This window comes from Pinus tabuliformis, chromosome Q, assembly GCF_031772625.1.
Source record: "Pinus tabuliformis cultivar Carrire ecotype Pingquan chromosome Q, CPIR1, whole genome shotgun sequence".
Lineage (NCBI taxonomy): Eukaryota > Viridiplantae > Streptophyta > Pinopsida > Pinales > Pinaceae > Pinus > Pinus tabuliformis.
The window spans coordinates 20,736,278-20,744,626 of NC_142296.1; positions in this window are offsets into that span (position 1 = coordinate 20,736,278).

An 8,349-nucleotide genomic window follows, 5' to 3' on the forward strand; every position below is an offset into this window, starting at 1 on the left:
AAGCAAAGAGGACGACTTAAGGATGGGTGCAAGACACCCTCGATCAGCGATCTCCGATGATTGGATTGGCGGTCGCAATCGGCATAGGCAGGCAGTGGCAATCGACGCAGACCATGGGGCGATGACGATGGCAATCTGCGATTCAACGTGGACTGTTGATCAAGCGCGCAGATTGACGGCCCACGTTACATCGGGGTTTTGCTATCGGGGATTACAAAGCACGCTAGCATGGGCTCGGGGCACTAGCGATATGCGATTACGATCAATCGCATTGGCGGATCGCATCGGGGCAACACCATGGACCGGGGCCTTTGCACAGGTATATGTGCAATGTGGTAACTGGACCCGACGGCATTATACATATTATTTCATAATATTTCAGGTCCGCGGGAAAGCCTTTTTCAATGCATTTTTTTGTGTATTTCGTATTTTAACGAAATACAAAGGGAGCCTTGGGCAACAACTATGCGATAGGACCCGGACCATAAAGGGTTCGGGAAGGGAAATATATATTATTTGAAGTTCGGAGGGGGCCATTTTCAATGTATTTCCCATGTTTTTTAACACATTCAAGAATACGAAGCGAAGCAAGGGAATAGGCCGTGTGCGACTTGCAACAACGACCCTAAGGGCGGACCCGATAGATAAATATGCCCTGTTTAAGGACTTTTGAAGTCTGAAATGATGAGAGCTTGGCAGGATTTCTCACGGTTGCAGTGTTTTCTGTGTTTAATAGAAAACAATCATTCTAAGTATTTAAAGGGAAAACATAGGCCTGAAGACCCATTCCATCACAAAACAGAGTCTGGGAGATAGATTGTCGGGAAACAAAGACCGGAAAGGAAATAACGAGGGCCACATCATGCGCAGCTCATCCCAAACCGACAAGCAGTCATGGAGCAGCACAACGCAACATAGCACGATGTAGCCCGAAAAAAACAATCATGGAGCAGACAACGCTTAGCCAAAAACAACATAACCGATTTTGGGGCATCTCTGGCACGAGAGAGCTCCCAGACAGCGCAGAAAACTACCCCAATACAGTTACTCTTCTGTCAAAAGAAGAAACCTCTGAGCCCACTCCTGCCTAGTCAAGGCATCAGTTAGTTAAGAAGACAACGAGGATAGATTAAGACTCTGAGCCTTTGAGAGCTCAGGAGCATTGTAAAAGGCCTATAAAAGGCTGAAAACTAAATGTAACGAGGGTTCAACTTCTGGAGACTGTTGATACTATGTTCCTTGCAGTTTCTCATCTTCATTCCAGTAATACAAGCTTCTTTTGCTGTTATATGTTCAATGTTCATTTTCTCTTATGTTCTAAGCTTGCACTTGAACAGATTGTTCAAGTTTCTTTTGTGTCTAATGCCAGATAACTGTCATCTTATCTTTGCGTTGATAAATTAGATTTGCAAGCTTCATTTACTGCCTGTAGCTAGTCATTCATATGTGTTTAATATATGCATCTGCCGATATAGTCAGTGTTCTTCATTTACTGCCTGTAGCTAGCCATTCATATGTGTTTTATATATGCATCTGCTGGTATGGTCAGTATTCTCCATCTATTTATTGAATCTACAAACTATTGAGCATTAGTGGTCTAAAGCCTTGTCAAGCTTAAGGTGTTCATGCATGTCTAGAGTGAAAACATAGTCGAAACGGTTATCTGGCTTGATCCAAACCATCATCCATTCCAATAGTTCAAAGAACAATATTGAAGATTATATGTTACCAGGCATCTCCGATCTGCAACCTAGGAGAGTTTCGTGGAGTGATAACATAATTGGCGTCGTTGCCTGGGAGAGGAAACTGAAGCTCAGCTTCCTTGGGAAACGACACAGATCCAGCTTTGATGATAGACAAACTCTGGGCACTTTTTGGTTGTAATCATCTATCTGGCGACTCTACTAAAGGACGAACCTCTTGGTGACTCCATTTCATAGTTTTGGCTCAGTTTGTGAGGCATACTCGGAGAAATTCTCAGAAATCATAAGTTGACCCAATATCTGACCCTGAAAAAATCATCAAAGAAAGAAAGGTATTGCAGAAAGGAGCATCAGGTTCAGGTAAACCTAAACAATCTTCTATATCTCTTCAAGAAAATCCTGAAATAGAACAAATACATGTTGAGAGCATAACATCTAATACTAGAAGTGAAGAAGAACTCTCAGAGATTTATAAAGCTCCTTATTCTTTAGGTTCTCCTTTTGTTGAATGCCCAAAGGAAACCTCACCTCTTATCCATCATATTCCTTTAGTCTTGTCAGTCACTCCTCAGCCCTCTATCATTCAGACTGTCAGTACTCTTATAGCCACCACAGCTATGGCAGACCCACAAGCACCTACCAAAATGGAAAGAATCATAGCTGCTAGGTATGGACCTCTAGTACTGCCCACTCTTTTGAATGCCATGCCTACTGGAGAATATTAGAAATATAGGCATAAGTTCACTGGGACTAAAGATGTTACAGCTGAGGAACATCTTGAGTCATTTTACAGCTATGTTGATAACCTGGACATTAGTGAAGATGATGTGTGGATGAGAGTCTTTGTCCAAAGCCTAGATGGAGAGGCTAGAAAATGGTTCAGAGAACTGACCCCAAGATCTATAGCTGATATTGAGGCTTTAGATGATGCATTCCTAAAGCATTGGGGGGATAAGAAGGATCTCCTCTACTACCACACTGAGTTTTGGAACTTAAAGAAGGAAAATGGTGAGTTGTTGTCTGATTTTAATAAGAGGTTTAGCCACATGTACAGCGAGATACTAGCTGAAGTAAAACCCACCACTACCTCTGCTAAACTCAACTATGCCAGTGCTTTTGATTCTGACTTCTCCCTACTGTTGAGGGAGAGGCGATGTGCTATTTTGACTGACATGCATGATGCAGCCTTGGAAGTAGAATCAAACATCATGGCTGTAGAGAAGCTCAAAGGTAATGTTGATAGAAGGAGACAAAGGGGCGAATCTTCATCTTCTTCAGATCCCAAGATCGATAAAATGACCAAGATGATAGAGTCATTAACCTCTGAAATCTCCAAATTAAAAATTGAGCAGCACTTTGGGAAAGGAAGGGTTCCTAATACATTTCCCCCTAAAGATCCAAACCCATATAGAAGAACCAATGACTAGTTGCAGATTTTGCAAAGAAGCAAAGATGCCAATGAAGACCAAAGGGTGAAGACCCATTTTCAAAATGCAGTCATGGAAGAACAACATTTTGAAGATGATGATGAGATCCATTGTATGGAAGACCAAGGCAGTGCCCCTTTTTTTACCTTAGCTTCCTATGAAAAGTCATTATTCAATGACCAGATCAGCCAAGAGTGGGACGGTGAAGCTATTCTACAAGCTGAAGATCAACGAAGATATAGTCTAAGGTAGAAGATGAATAATGCCAAAAAAACCCCTGTTCAAAGAGTTGTTGTTCCTGCAGAACAGCAAGCTAATAAGCAGAAGCAACCAACAATTGATCCTATCATCCTCAAAGCTCCAGCTCATGAGGTAAGAAGCCTTGAAAAGTCTCATTCTCCTTTCAGTTTTCAATTAGAAATTCAGAAGCTAAGAATACCTATACCTCTGATTGAACTGTGAAGAATGAGTCCTTCAAAAGATGCATTCTCAAGGCCCTTGAGCCTAATGCCATCCAAGCCTCCACTGACTATGCAAATCTGCAAGATGATAAGCCAACTGTTATTCGCAGCCCAATGATTGAAATTTGTGAGTACAGCTCCCCATCATTCTATATCTCTCTGACTATTCATGATAAAATCCTTCACAACTGCCTTTTGGACACTGGAGCCAGCCATAATCTAATGCCTAAGGCTGTCATGGATAAATTGGGTCTTGACATTACCAAGCCTTATCATGACCTATTTTCTTTTGACTCTAGAAAAGTGAAATGTCTGGGATTAATCAAGGACCTAGCCATCACTTTGCCTCAGCTGCCCATGAAGACCATGATGATGGATATTGCGGTAGCAGATGTACCCCCCAAATTTGGCATGTTGATTTCCAGAGGCTGTATCAAGAGATTAGGTGGAACATTGCAAAATGATCTGTCCTATGCTACTGTCCCAGTTTTTGGAGGTGAAAATAGGAGATTGTACAGAGAGGCTCAGTTGGCTTATATTATCAGCGATGAAAGGAATCCCACTAAAAATCCCATCTATGTTGTAGACACTGATTTTGGAGCTTGTTTTCTTCAGATTGAAGAATCTCAGTTGGCCTCCACACAACTTAAGAAACCAATTTTCCAGATCACAGAGGAAGAAGGCCCACAAATTTGGGACATGTTTTCTGATGGAGCTTGCTCTAAGGAAGATGCAGGGGTAGGTGTAGTCCTTATGTCCCCCACACAGGAATGCATTCATTTACCTTTCATATTAACTTTTCAGGTCACAAATGACATAGTAGAGTACAAAGCAGACCTTATCATTCCGCAGGTGAACATAACCTTCCAAGCAAAACATCCAAGGTCGAAAGCATACAGAGATGAGGTGAAATATAGACCATCTCTACTTGACAAAGTCAAATGTTGCAAAGTTTTTGAAGAGGATGATCAAATTAATAGGCTTTTACAAGTTTTTGATGGCCCAGTCAATGGGCGGTTTTTGAAACTTCATTTCATTTAAGGCTTTAAAGTCTTGGTATTGTAAATATGTTTTTTCCAGTTTTTATTTTCATTGCAAAACAGACTACATGCCTAGTGGAACACTAGGAGGAAGGTTTGATGTTGTTTTTACAGGAAAGACATTGATCTGTGATTCCTGAAACCTCAAAGGGAGGATTTCATCCCCAAAGGGAGCCAGTGTTAGCCTTGGAAACATTTGGCCCAAAAATGGATCCAAATACGCTCTTTAAAGTCTCCATAAGCTAGCAAAATCATGCCAATGGATCCAAATATGCTCCTGAAGTCTTAAAAATCTTCTTAAGGATCATTCAAAGTCAAAACCAGCGCATGCTAAGAACCCTTAGCATGGCGGAAAATCACTATCGGGAGGCAAAAACCAGAGAAAAACAGTAAAAAACCATTATCGCAGGCTTACACAGTGCAATGCACAGCACCCGTTAGATCTGGCTGATCAACGGCCCAGATCTAAATAGCGAATCGCAAATCGGCAAAGCAGAGAGGATGACTTAAGGATGGGCGCAAGACACCCCCAATCAGTGATCTCCGATGATCGGATCGGCGGTTGTTGGAAATAATACTGAGAGGGGGGGTGAATCAGTATTATCAGATCAATAAAACCTTTTCAATTTCATACTCAGAAACATATACGCGACTTCAGTTAAGTGAACCCGCGTGTACACGCGACTGTGTCTAAAGCAACTAGCGTATATGCAGATATCTTATGATTCAGTTAATCTTATCTTCAGTAAATGCATCAGAACATTATTAAGCAATTTAGCAGTAAACAGGTGCAGTATAACAGAACAGAACATCACACAAGAGCCACACACATGAACACCATGATATAAGGTGGAAACCCAATGTGGGTGAAAACCACCTGCTGCAATTCGTCTCTTTCTTCTTTAATGAGAAACTTCTTTTACAATATACTGGTGCAGTCCTTTACCAGTATGCAGGCTACAACCTGCAGAGGGCTACAACCCTCTCTCTCGTTTTCCAACTACTTTTGGAAGGGAGCTACAACCCCCTCAGCTCTTGTACTAGCTGATCCATTTACTAGTACGTAGGTGCTGACCCTACAACCTTCAGGGACCACGTTTCATCAATTTTCAGACTGGATCCAAGAGTACAAAGCAAACATTACTGCAATACAATCATCAACTTATACTTGCATCATAATTCATTAAACAACCCAATACCGAATCACTGAAACCCTGTCATCAAGAACACAGAACCCAAACCAGAATCTAGAACTCTGCAACAACCACCAGAATCAGCAACAACCTGAAATATCAACCCTTATCATGCATACGCTACTTCACTGTACCAAAACCGCGTGTATACGCGCTTTCTCCAAAGGCAACCCGCGTGCAGATCTAGAAATGATTACTTCTGCCTTTGCTGTCAGATCCGACCCTTGCCAAGCGTCCCGAACAGATAACCAGCAATACCAGATCCTCTCACTGCGTCAGACACCCACACTCACTTACTCTTTGCCTAGTGATCTTCTCCTTATATAGCCTTAGGCCTTGTTTAATACCAAGAGCCAAAACCATAGAAACACAATACCATCAACTTCAAAACTAGGGATCGACACGCCCGTCGAGATACAATGGTCCGAAACCATAGGCACAACTTCCAAGGACTAACCGCCATGGACCAAAGGTGCTTTTCCACATACACGCGCTTTTTCTGAAGCCAACCTGCGTGTACACGCGACTTGGGCTTAACAAACCTGCGTGTATGAACTTCCTTGGCAAGCTGTACTAGGATCTGTCTTCTGAGTAAGTTGCCATCACCTGAACCAACTTCTGAGTATCTGTACCAACCTCTGAGTGAGTTGCCATCAAGGACAACACTTGAATCATAATGCCAACAATCTCCCCCTTTGGACTTGATGGCAACCACTACACCAAGTCACTCTCCCCCTTTGACATCAAGGGCAAAGGGCGGACCAAGATATTCTCTTCTTTGGTATACCTTCTGCTGTCCATACTGCTGTCCATACTCCCCTGAGTACATGCTGAAATCTCCAAGTGTGCTCCCCCTTTGTGAATGCCAAAGAGTACCAATCTATCCATCCTGCTCTTGCTGAATTGTGCTGTTCATGCTCCCCTTGACTGTAGGCAAGATCTGCAAAAGATGTTCTTCAAGAAGAACAAGGACTTATACATTATAGAAGACCTTCCTATCACCAAAAGACTCAACATACATTCATCATTCATCTTCATAGACTTTATCAACAACTTCTAACCATAATGCCAGCAATGCATTATTTGAAGAATATTCTCCCCCTGAGTGTGAGCCAACCATGTCTGAACCATTTCCTGAGTCTGTTCTGCTCCCCCTGAGCCATATAACCATCTGTTCTGCTGCCCTTTCTCCATATACGCGACTTTGCAGCATGTAACTCGCGTATATACGCGACTTGTCTTCATTATCTCAGCGTATGCAGGATGGAATACTGAATCTCATCACTTTCAGATTCCCCTGTGTCTGTTATGTCAGCTGACTGAGTTGTCCCACACCTTTCTGTCTCTGTCTTCTTCAATTCCTGCAACTGTGATGATGTATGGTCCCCTTGTCTTGAATTTTGAAATCTGCTTCTGCATTCCCTTGCTTTATGCCCATAGTTGTTGCATGTATAACACCTTATATTTTTCATGTTCCTTCTATCACAATCAATTGCTTTGTGTCCATATGCATTACAGGCAAAGCAATACCCTCTGAAATACCTGGGATGAGATGATCTTTCTTGAACCATTCTACTTCTGCATCTGGTTGCAACATGTCCAAGATTATGACATACATAACATTCAACTTTATTCAGCGGAGGAAATAATCGTCTATCACGTCCATAGTTAGGAGTAAAGGATCTTCCTTGAGGAATTTCTTTTCTTGGTTGTTCCTTGAGCATTTCAGATTTTTCATTAGAGTTTCTTGTCTCACCTTGTGAACTAGATTCACCTTCAACATATTCATGAAAACCAAGACCAGTCTTGATAGCAGGAGATCTTTGACTATTAAGAATATCATCCAAGACTTTAGAACTATCTTGAAATCGTAAAAGCTTATCCTTTTCTTCTAGTTTACCTTTCAAGATATTTACCTCAACTTGATGTTGTTCTTCCTTTTTCAGATACTGCTTCCTTAGGTCTTCTTCAACTTTTCTCCCTTCTTCTACTTGTCGCTTTAGTTTGATCACTTCATGTTCTTGATCTTCAAGATCTTCTTTTAGAGAGAGGATCTTTGATTCAAGTCTCTGAATAGTTGTGCTCTGATCTTTTGCTATATCCTGCAATTTCTCCCTTACCCTGGTTTCTGTTTCCAATAGTTCTTTTAATTTGGCAGCTTCTTCAGTTTCTGCATTCTTCTCTTCATGTGCCATGAGACTTTTAATATCCTCGCTATCATTGGATGAAGCATTCTTCTTCTTGTGCGCCATGAGACTTCTAATATCTTCACTATCATTAAATGAACTTTTAATATGGGAATAATAGCTTCTACCATCTTCTTCATATATCCTTTCTTTGTTATGAGGACATCTAGCAGCATAGTGACCAACTCTACCACATAGAAAACATTTGAAAGGTAGCTTATCTTTGAACCGTCCAGTTCCCCGTTCAAGATTCTTGACAAAATTTACCTCATCTTCTTCCTCTGACACTTCGAATGCGGCCTCTGGTGGTACCTCTAGTCGCATTTCAAAAGCAGTTAA